This window comes from Gracilinanus agilis, chromosome 1 (genome assembly GCF_016433145.1).
Source record: "Gracilinanus agilis isolate LMUSP501 chromosome 1, AgileGrace, whole genome shotgun sequence".
NCBI classification, from domain to species: Eukaryota; Metazoa; Chordata; class Mammalia; order Didelphimorphia; family Didelphidae; genus Gracilinanus; species Gracilinanus agilis.
The window spans coordinates 266,669,874-266,682,147 of record NC_058130.1 but is presented as its reverse complement, the minus strand read 5'-3'; positions in this window follow the sequence as shown (position 1 = coordinate 266,682,147).

The window sequence follows — 12,274 nt, the reverse complement described above, 5'->3', positions numbered from 1 at the left end:
CTGACAACAATTTGAAAAGACTCATGATGAAACATTTCATCCATTTCCAGATAGAGAACTAATGAGTTCCAAGTAGAGACTAAAGCATATTTTCTTTATCTTTCTGGTCTCTCTCTCTCTCTCTCTCTCTCTCTCTCTCTCTCTCTCTCTCTCTCTCTCTCTCTTTTGGAACATCACTAATGTGGATATTTATTTTGTATAAAGTGAGTTTTATTTTTCTCATTTTCTCAATGGGTGGAGAAGAGGAAGAATATGGACCTGGAAAAAGTAGTAAATACTTTTTTTAAAGTAAAAAAAAGAAAGAAAAGAGATTCTTCTTCCCCTATGTATTTCTTCCCTTTTTTTTATAAACAGGATACATTTAAGAATCTATTCAAAAAGATTTTTCAGAAAAGAACAAAAATGATGCCATTATTATATTGCAAGTTTTAACTATACTGGGCATATATCCTTATAGAAATGAGAAAATCAGAATAACATATAAATTATATCTATGAAAAATGAAAGTTCATGCTAGTTATTTGCCTGCCCTCCCCACTTCATTTTACAGATGAGGATAAAGGAAGGTTGACTTTGCCAAGATCACATAGGTAGTAAATATCAACAGTGGTATTTAAACGCAGGTCCTCTGATTTAAGGAGCAGTGACTTTTTCACTTTACCATGATTACTCCCCCTCAGAAGTCTTTGATTAAAAAAAACTCATTAGGGCAATCAATAAAACAAACTACTTTCTAATATAATATTCCTAACAACTTTCTAAGACTAGATTACAGATGAGCTACCTATCTGTGTCAATAGAAGGAATTTTTTAAAATCCATACCTTCCAGTTTAGAATCAATACTATGTATTAGTTCTAAGGCAGAAGAGCAATAAGGGCTTGGCAATTGGAGTTAGTGACTTGCCCAGAGCACACAGTTAGGAAGTTTTCTGAGGCCAAATTTGAATACAGATCTCCTGACTCCATACTTGGCTTTCTACACACTTAGCTGCCCCAGAAGTAAATGCTATACTGAGAGTTGCCTGTGCCTATGAAATCATGGGTCTTTACAAATTTTTTTTAAATCCTTATATGAGAAGCACTACACAGTCATATCACTGAGCCTTCAAAAGGCTCAGAAACCTTTCATTTTTTAGGCCAAGTTTCTCTTCTTTAAAAACCACAACTTTTGACCAAGAATTTACCAGGTTTGTTTAGAGTCCAGGATTAAAATTTTTGTGGAGGAGAAAGTTTGTTGTAAGTTTCCCAAGTTGTTTAATGAAAAAATGTATGTTTTGTTTTTTTCTCTCTTTGTATTTTTTGTTTTTTTCAAAGGAAGTTGATCATTTACTGAGTCAAACTTTATAATCATCTAGTTTTTCTTGGTACATTGCTAAAGATAAATACATAGTTATAGATACTGAATTTGCAACATACTTTAAAGCAACACAAATGAAATCTAATGTACTTTTTCCAATTCTATGCTCTTTTTTCTTCAAAATGAAAGTATTTATAGGCCTCAGTCCATCATAAGTTCTGAAGCAAATACATGAGAATCCTTTGTATAAACTTCCTGATGGAGAAAAAGTTTACTACTGACTATAGAATCAGACTAAATTGTTCTCAGAGTTATCTTATACTCAGGCCTTACAAAAGATGGGCACAATATTATATAACCATCTTGAAATCAAATTCATTTACAATCCTAAAAATATTTTTTTATTTCTATAGTTGACCTAAATGAATTCATCTCTCATTTGTTATCGTTTTCTTTTGCTTACAAGGAATAATATGTTGAATGGCTCAGATATAACTTGAAGTCTCTGTTTCTAAATACATGGCACACTGAACTATTTATTATCTTCATTATATGCAACTCAAATGTTTGTTCTTTGCATTATCCACCTCTCGTAATCATATTTTTATATTAAAGACCCAGAGAATAACTTCCAACGATTGGGGGAATCTAGAGTTAGTCAACTTAGTTGTTACTGTTGGCTTACCCAAATCTGAGGCCCAAGAAAAGCATCCATTTTCCAGCCTGTTTCTCACACCAAGTACAATTCAGTTTAATTCACTGAACCTGTATTAAGCACCTACTATGTGCCAGACACTGTGCTAAGTGCTAAGTATACAAAAAGAGGGAAAGGACAGTCTCTGCCCTTAGGAAGTTGATGATTCCAATACTGTCTCTGCCCATCATCCCTTTAAAAAGAGGGCCTATTTGTATAAAAATATTGATAGCAGCCCTTTTGTGGCAAAATCAATCAATATATCCCCTCCCTAAATCTGTCATTGTGCTATTTATACCACTATAAAAATGTATAAAACAAATACATGATTTGCCAGTGTCCTTTTAATCCTTCCCTCAATATTTTTCTGTCATTCACAAGAACTTATAAAATGGGCAGGTCATAATCCTAGGACATCCATAAGTATTTCTCACACTCATGATGTGAGGCTTCTTTTTCTCAGCAGAGATGGGACAAGAGAACTAGAAACAGATTTAAAGTACTATTTTTATTTAGTTCCTGTAGAAGCTATCTGACAACCCTTTGCCAAAATGGAAACAAATATCACATACAAGCTTCCAGAAAAAAAGTTCTGTATAAGGAGGTGAATCAGGTAGGATTTAAAATTCAATAATTAAAATTTTAAAAATTATGTCATGTTTGGATACCTGTCCATATGAAGAGAGGCTTTGATTGAAAATGACTTGGAAAGAACTGCTGGCAAAGCAAACAAAAAAAGGAAAGAAAAAAATACCGCTTCTGTTTTATCATGAATTGATCAAACGAAACACTGAACCCATTAGAAATTATCAGAAAACCCTAGAACTTTAATTTAATTTAGTGACAGATAAAGAGAGAAGAACTAGGTCCTCCCTCAACACTCCTCTTTTTATGCTATACCATTCTCTTCTCTTAAAGGAATGCTTTTAAAATTATATACATTTTCAAATTTGTTTTGTTAAATATTTTTCAATTACATTAATTTTTTAATTCATTTAAGTGATATTTAATTTGTAAATTCTCTCCTTCCTTTCCTCCCTTCCCCCTCATTGAGACAAAAATATGATATTGATTATATATGTGAAGTCATGCAAATTATGTTTCCATATTAGTCGTGCCACAAAAAAAGAAAACACACAAAATTTCTAGAAAAAATAAAGGAAAAAATTTAAATATGTTTTAATCTATACTCAGAGTTCATCAGATCTATCTCTGGAAGTGGATAGCATTTTTCATCATGAGTCCTTTAGAATAGTCTTGGATAATTGTCTTAATAAGAGCAGCTAAATCTTTCACATGTGGTCATCATTACAATTTGCTGTTACTGTGTACAGTGTTCTCCTAGTCCTTCCCACTTCACTTTGAATCCCAGATTTTTCTAAAACCTTCCCCTTCATCAATTCATCTCAATAGGATTCCATCACAATCATATACCACATTATGTTTAGCTATTCCCTCCTTCCTTCTCCTCCTCACACTAGAGAAGGCATCATTTAATAAAAATAAATATGGGGGTGGGAGGGACTAGGTGACTCAGCAGATTGAGATCCAGGCCTAGAGACAGGAAGTCCTGGGTTCAAATCAGATACTTCCTAGCTATGTGATCCTAGGCAAGGCACTTAAGCCCTATTGCCTAGCCCTTAGAGTTTATATTAAATATATATGTTCAGGAAACTTACCTTTGTTTCTATTTGTCAGTTCTTTCTCTGAAAGTAGATATTCATGTCATTCTTGTTGCTGTATATAATGTTTTTCCATTCTGCTCATTTCACGCTTCAAAATTTCTTGTAGGTCTTTCCATGTTTTTTCTAAAATTAACCTGCTCTTCATTTCTTAAACCACAGTGGTATTTCATCACAATCATATGCCTCAACTTGTTAGCCATTCTTCAATTGATAAGTCATCCTCAACTTCCAGTTCTTTGCCACCACAAAGAGAGCTACTATAAATATTTTAGAAAATATACGGTCTTTTCCTTTTTCCCTGATCACCTTAGGAAAATCAGCTTAATAGTGGTATTGCTGGGTCAAAAGATTTATGCAATTTTATAACTTGTTGAGCATAATTCCAGATTGCTCCCCAAAAAGGACTGGATCAGTTCACAATTCCGCCAATAGTATATTAATGTCCCCATTTTCCCATATCCCCTCCAACATTTATCAATTCATCCTTTTTTCATTTGAGCCAATCTAATAGATGTGAGTTAAATAGTTTAGATAGAGTTAAATAGTAATAATAAGAAAGGAGTACAGCCAGCTTCTTTTATGAAATTAATATGGCACTGATACCTAAACCAGGAAGAGTAAAAACAGAAAAAAGAAAATTATAGATCAATTTTATTAATGAATTTAGATGTATTATTCATAATTAACATGTAACATAATATCAGAATAAAATTGTTCTCATACTTAGTTTCCTTACAATGACTTATTAATCTATAGATTACAGAAAACTCAATGGATAAATGGATCAGAGAGCTATAATTAGATCATATTATCAATTCAAATATCCAGTGTGTAGAAGAGTAACTATAAAAAAAGAAAATAAGAATGCATAGAGCTAGAAACTAGACCTGTAATTTCATTGATATAAGGTCCTCCTAGATTAGGAAACTTTCTGCCAATGAAGGTAGACATTATCTTTGCAACTTATAATCTTAGAGAGTCGCTTGAAGAACAGAGAGGATAAATAACTTGGCCAAGGTAGCAAAGCTAAAATATATCAATCAGGCAACATGAACATTTTTTACTAAATGATCTTTAAAAATCTTTTCTGTCTCTCTAAATCAGATTCTGCTGGAACTCTTTGATCTGAGAGATCCCCAGCCACAATATCTTTTTCACTTTCAGACAGTCAAGCAGTTGACAAGTGTCAATTTGAAAGATTCTATAAAGAGCATTAATCCAGTGAGAAAAATAGAACAAATGTTAATCAAAGAGCAGGAGTGGATTACAAACCCTTTAACAGTTTAACTTAATCTAACACAACTCACTGATATTATCTGGGCAATTTACATGCTTACAGGTTACAAATTCACTTGATCTGTATTGAAAGGAAAGATACATTTGAAGACCCCTTAAAAGTTTTTGTAATCCTATTACAAAAGAGGGTGGTGGTGTTAAGCTATAAAGCTGCATCATCTACAACACAATAATTATCATGCCATTCACTCAGGGAAAAAAAGTTACTCTCCTTTCTTTGATTTTCCCTTTTCTACCAATATAGCTAAAAACAAAACCCTGTTTCCCCACCATCCTTAGTTTCCTCTACTAGTCTCAGTTCTTTCTGAACCTTAGCATTTGAAACACTTTTTAAGATTCATTTACATTTAATGTAACCTGGTCTTGATTCCATCTTGAATACCTTGCTTTGGAAAATCTAAGTTTGGTGTATGTCCTCTTCAAACACATTGGTATCTTTAGAAAAATCCTGTTTTTCCTTCTCATTGTAATTGTTTGCCTTTGGATCCTCTGAATTTCACATTTTAGAATCTCACATCCCACCTATTGACTTCTTCTGAACCATAAAATCCTACCTCTCTTTGCTCTGATCTTTGATCTGACATCTGCTTTCCCCAAATCTAGGTTCATGTCAGAAAATGCCCAGGTTTCTCTCTCTTTTCTGCCACAAAATATAGAATGAACTGTTCTTTTATGCCCAAGTTTCTCTCTGTGTCTGATAATCAAAAATTTTCTCTTGGTTCCTTTACTTTTAGAAGTATGAAATTATCAGTAAAGCAAGTCAAGAGGCTATTAAATGTCCTTTTTTAGAGAGAGAGAGAGAGAGAGAGAGAGAGAGAGAGAGAGAGAGAGAGAGAGAGAGAGAGAATCCCTTTCTTACTACTCTACCACGTCGCTGTATCAGGCTTGTAAACTATTTCCCAGACTACTCATGTATTTCCAAGTGGTCTACAGTGTACTACAATGACAAAGATAATTTTTGTTTTATCCTTTTCTAATCATCACCCAAATACTCTCCTTCATGCTCTTATTCCTATTTTCCTTCACATTTTCATATACTTTTCTTTTACCTACCCTATTTTGTCTTGAATGAAGTATATCCATCCATAGTCAGAGTCCATTCATGGATTTACCTGTGAGACTGAATTTACTTCATTCCTCTTCTTCGTTGGCTAAACCTTGGACATTTAGGCATAGAAACTCAAGAGCAGAGGTTTTACTCCTGGATTTTGTCTCCTACGAATTTCTAGGTGTTTTGGTTGCTATTTTTCTTTTAAGTGGCTATTTTCTATAGTATCTAACTTAGGAGATATGTATAGTTTACCTCTCCTATCCTTTTAAATTAAAAGCACTTTCAGTTAGATGGGCAAGACACTTGGAAGACACTTTCTTATCTACCTATATTAGGTGTACTCCATCTCTGACCAATCATTTGTCACAAAGGGAAAAAAAGCAAAAACAACAAAAACAATCAAGAAAACATTAAACTTCTGATCTACATACCTACTTTTCCATCTATATTACATTTTTATGAGAAGAAACTAACATATATCAAATATATTCATCACCAACAGTATTAAATGTGCTAGTAGAGAAGAGTCAGACTTTCACAAGAAATATTAAACATAGAATAATAAGTAGATAGAGTGTTGCACTTGGAATCAGGAAAACCTGGATTATATTCTTATGTTGGATACTTAATAGCTGACCATGGGCAAATCATTTAACCTCTCTGGGCCTCCATTAGGAATAGGAGTTTTTGGAATAGGAGTGAGATTCAGTGGGCTCCAAGTTTCTTCTTAGATCTAAGTCTATGACTATGACAACTGACTGAAAGTGTAAAGAGTATAAAATCCCATTGCTCTCACTACTGATTATATATAATTAAAAAAAAGCATTTGCTCCATCAGAAGAAAATGTTACCTCAAAGCTTTTTCAAAATAATATCTCATATTAATACATCAAAATTGTTTAAGACTACTTGAAACCCATAACAACTAGGGATAACTGATTTATGACCAATCATAAATACCAGGCAAGACATAAAATAGGGAGATTTGGTCAGCAAAGGTGTGCTTGCTATTAATTGAAAGCAATACAATGCAGAGTCCAAATTGAAAGAAGACTCCTTATAGAGTAAAATTCTCCAGATATTCCTCTTTGTGAAATATATATTCTACATATACATCAGTATATGTATGTATAATATATACTTAAATATTTCATTTATATTACATTTTTATCTACAGAGGCAGCTAGGTGGCACAATGGATATAGCACTTGTCTTGGAAATCTGAAAGAATCATCCCCCTGGGTTAAAATTCAAACTCAGACACTTATTAGATATATGACCCTGGACAAGTCACTTAATCCTTTTTGTTTCAGTTCTACATCTTTAAAATGAATTGGAGGAGCAGCTGGGTAGCTCAGTGGATTGAGAGTCAGGCCTAGAGATGGGAGGTCCTAGGTTCAAAATTCAAGTCTCAGACACTTCCCAGCTGTGTGACCTTGGGCAAGTCACTTGACCCCCATTGCCTACCCTTAACCATTCTACCAAGGAGCCAATACACAGAAATTAAGGGTTTTAAAAAAATGAACTGGAGAAAGAAATGAAAACCATTCCAGTATCTGCCAAGAAAATCTTAAAATGGGGTCATGAAGAGTTGGCCACAGCTAAACAGTGACAATAATATATTTGTATACCTATATAATGCATATGTGTGTATATATATAATGTATATACATACACATATCTGGGAAAGGCATTGGAAATGGGCAAAAAATAAAAAAGATCAGAATGAAATAGGAGGAAAGTGGGTTAGATTACCTCCAGGAAATTTCAAAGCTTTTATTGACCCTGAACTTTCTCCAGAAACAAAGGACCATCTTTTAAAAAATCATTATTCTATGCATGTTACTTTATGGTGACAAGCTTTGGAATAGAATCGTCTCTGAAGAACAAAATGAGTATCACACAGAGGCTAATGGAGAAGCATGTGGTGAATATGAGCCAGATTTAAGCTATGACAAATAAAGGCCTCTCAAGAAGTACTGGAGTAAAGGATGCCACCAGGAAAGTGTGTGTGTGTGTGTGTGTGTGTGTGTGTGTGTGTGTGTGTGTGTGTTGCTGGTGGTGGTGCTGGGTGATAAAGAAAGTGGTTTAGATCACATGAAATAAACAAGAGTTAGCAGGTGGGCAGCTCATGTGTTTCAATGATGTCCTTGTTATGTCAGGAGATATCAAGGAGGGTCCTCAACATGCTGAGTGGATGCTCTTATGGAAAATTTTGGAAGGACATGAACAGGGATCATAAAAGATGTGCAAGAATGTGCAGTAGACTTCCGGGTTAAGATGGAGGCAGAGTAAAAAGCAGCGCTTAACCTCTCCTAACCAAAACATATAGGACTCCTCAAGGGGACATTAAAACAAATCCAGACAAACGAAGGGTCCCCACAACAGGGCTCAGCATGGAAGGTACGTGGAATTGGGACATTTCCATGCTATAAAGGGAGTGAAACAGCTCTCACTAAATCACAGGCTAAGCAACACCCCCCCCACACACACACACACACACATACCACCTACAACGCCAAAGCCAGCTCAAAAGAAATAGAGCAAGTTTGGGGCACCCATTGAATCATTGGCAGCTCCAGCACCTGTTCCTGAGAGCAGTAAGACTTAGGACCCCAAAAGGCTAAAGAATGCACACGGACTTTGAGCATGGACACGGAGCTCAGGCGTTGGTGCAGGCAGGCGCAGGTGTGAGCAAAGGCTCGGAAACACTGAGTGGGGAACCAGTGCAGACGGGTATAAGACTGTGGAAGCTGCACCCTGAGACCTGTAAAGGAACCTCTGGCAGAGGATAAAGCAAGAGGGTCCACCAGGGGGCTTGACCTTGAGAACAACCAGACCTGAGACCTCAGGAGCCTAAAGAGAGCAGACAGACCCTGAGCGTGAGGATAAAGCTGAGAATGGGCTAGGCTAACAATGGAAACCCAAAATCAGGAAGGCCAAAAGAGAAAGATTAACAACAAGAAGAAATCTTTAACCCTTGACAACTTTTACACAGAGAAAATCCAGACAACCAAGCAAACAGAAGAGGAGAACAAACAAGCAATCACATCCGGACCCTCCCAAAATAATGAAAACTGGTCACAAGCTCTTGAAGAGTTCAAATCTGAGATGATGAGAAAGTTGGAAAAGATTTGGCTAGAGAAATGGGAAATAGCTCAAAAGGAAATCAGGCAAGAAAATAACAGTTTAAAAGGCAGAATTTTGCAATTGGAAAGTGAGGCTCAGAAGTCAAATGAATTGATAAGCAAATTGAACACCAGAAATGACCAGATTGAAAAGGAAAACCAGTCCCTAAAGGCTAGAATTGAGCAATTAGAAGCTAATGATCTCTCAAGACAGCAAGAACAAATAAAACAAAGTCAAAAGACTGAAAAAAATAGAAGGAAACATGAAATATCTCAATGAGAAAATGACAGACCAAGAAAACAGGTCTAGAAGAGACAATTTGAAAATCATTGGTCTCCCTGAAAAAGCAGAAATTAATAGAAATTTGGACTCCATAGTAAAAGAAATTATTCAGCAAAATTGCCCTGAAGTTCTACAACAAGAGGGCAATATAGACATTGAAAGGATCCATAGATCACCCTCTACACTAAACCCAGAAAAGACAATGCCCAGGAATATAATAGCCAAATTCAAGAGCTTCCAAATAAAAGAAAAAAATCTTACAAGAAGCCAGAAAGAGACAATTCTAATATCAAGGAGCACCAATCAGGATCACACAGGATCTGGCAGCCTCCACACTAAAAGACTGCAAGGCTTGGAATATGATATTCAGAAAGGCAAGAGAGCTGGGCCTTCAACAACGGATCAACTACCCATCAAAATTGACTATATACTTCCAGGGGAAAGTATGGTCATTCAACAAAATTGAAGATTTCCAAGTATTTGCACAGAAAAGACCAGGACTAAATGGAAAGTTTGATATCCAACCACAAAAATGAAGAGAGAAACATGAAAGGATAAATAAGAAACAGAGGGGAAAGAAAGATAACCCATAATTTTTAAATTTGCCTTTTTAAGGGCTTCAGTAAGATCTAATTATCTGTATTCCTATGTGGAGAAATGCTATGTATAATTCTCTGTAGTGAACTCTATTCACTATTGTAGTATTTACTATTATACTAATCAGAAGAATAATTCTTAGGGAGAGGTTGGAATACTAAGATGATTTGGGGGGGTGGGAAAGAGGGGGGTGAATAGCAGGGGACACCAAGAGAAACTTGAGAGAATAAGAAAAATAGGATATTCTATTACACACAAAGAGGGCATGGGAAGGGGAGGGGGCAAATACAATTATAAGAAGAAGAGGAAGAGAGCATTAAGAGGAAATATTTAAACCTTACTCTCAGTGTAATCAACCCTGAAAGGGAAGAGTAGTTATATTATCCATTGGGATATAAAACCCTATCCAACCAAAGGCAGTACTCAGGGGGAAATTTATGTCCTTGAGTGCATATATTAACAAATTAAGGAGGGCAGAGATTAATGAATTGGGCATGCAACTCAAAAAATTAGAAAGCGAGCAAATTAAAAATCCCCAGAGGAAAACTAAATTAGAAATACTAAAAATTAAGGGAGAAATTAATAAAATCAAAAGTAAAAGAACTATTGAATTAATAAATAAGACTAGAAGCTGGTATTTTGAAAAAAACAGATAAAATAGAAAAAGTACTGGTCAATCTAATAAGAAAAAGGAAAGAGGAAAACCAAATTGACAGTATCAAAGATGAAAAGGGAGACCTCACCTCTAATGAAGGGGAAATTAAGGCAATCATTAAAAACTATTTTGCCCAATTATATGGCAATAAACATAACAATTTAGGATATATGGATGAATATTTACAAAAACACAAACTGCCTAGATTAACAGCAGAAGAAATAGAATACCTAAATAATCCCATATCAGAAAAAGAAATTGAACAAGCCATCAAAGAACTCCCTAAGAAAAAATCGCCAGGGCCTGATGGATTCACAAGTGAATTCTATCAGACATTCAAAGAGCAACTAATCCCAATACTATACAAATTATTTGATATGATAAGCAAAGAAGGAGTCCTACCAAATTCCTTTTATGACACAAATATGGTACTGATTCCAAAGCCAGGGAGATCAAAAACAGAGAAAGAAAACTACAGACCAATCTCCCTAATGAACATAGATGCAAAAATCTTAAATAGAATACTAGCAAAGAGACTCCAGTAAGTAATTAAGAAGGTCATCCACCATGATCATGTGGGATTTATACCAGGAATGCAAGGATGGATCAACATTAGGAAAACCATCCACATAACTGACCATATCAACAGTCTAACAAACAAAAATCACATGATCATCTCAATAGATGCTGAAAAAGCCTTTGACAAAATACAGCATCCATTACTATTGAAAACACTGAAATGTATAGGAATAGAAGGACCTTTCCTAAAAATAATAAACAGTATATACCTAAAACCATCAAAAAGCATTATATGCAATGGGGATAAATTAGAAGCCTTCCCAGTAATATCAGGAGTGAAACAAGGATGCCCATTATCACATCTGCTATTCAAAATAGTACTAGAAACACTAGCAGTAGCAATTAGAGAAGAAAAAGAAATTGAAGGTATCAAAATAGGCAATGAGGAGACTAAGCTATCACTCTTTGCAGATGATATGATGGTCTACTTAAAAAATCCTAGAGAATCAACTAAGAAGCTAGTAGAAATAATCAACAACTTTAGCAAAGTTGCAGGATACAAAATAAATGCACATAAATCATCAGCATTTCTATACATTTCCAACACATTAGAGCATCAAGAGGTAGAAAGAGAAACACCATTTAAAATCACCCTAGACAATATAAAATACTTAGGAATATACCTACCAAAACAAACACAGCAATTATATGAAAACAACTACAAAACACTTTCCAAACAAATAAAACTGGATCTAAACAATTGGAAAGCTATTGATTACTCATGGGTAGGTCGAGCTAACATAATAAAAATGACAATTCTACCCAAAATAATTTACCTATTAACGCCATACCAATCAAACTACCAAAAAACTTCTTTACTGAATTAGAAAAAACTATAACAAATTTCATTTGGAATAACAAAAGATCAAGAACATGAAGGGAAATAATGAAAAAAAATGTAAAGGAAGGGGGCCTAGCAGTACCAGATATTAAACTATACTATAAAGCAGCAGTCATCAAAACAATATGGTACTGGCTAAGAGACAGAAGGGAGGATCAGTAGAATAG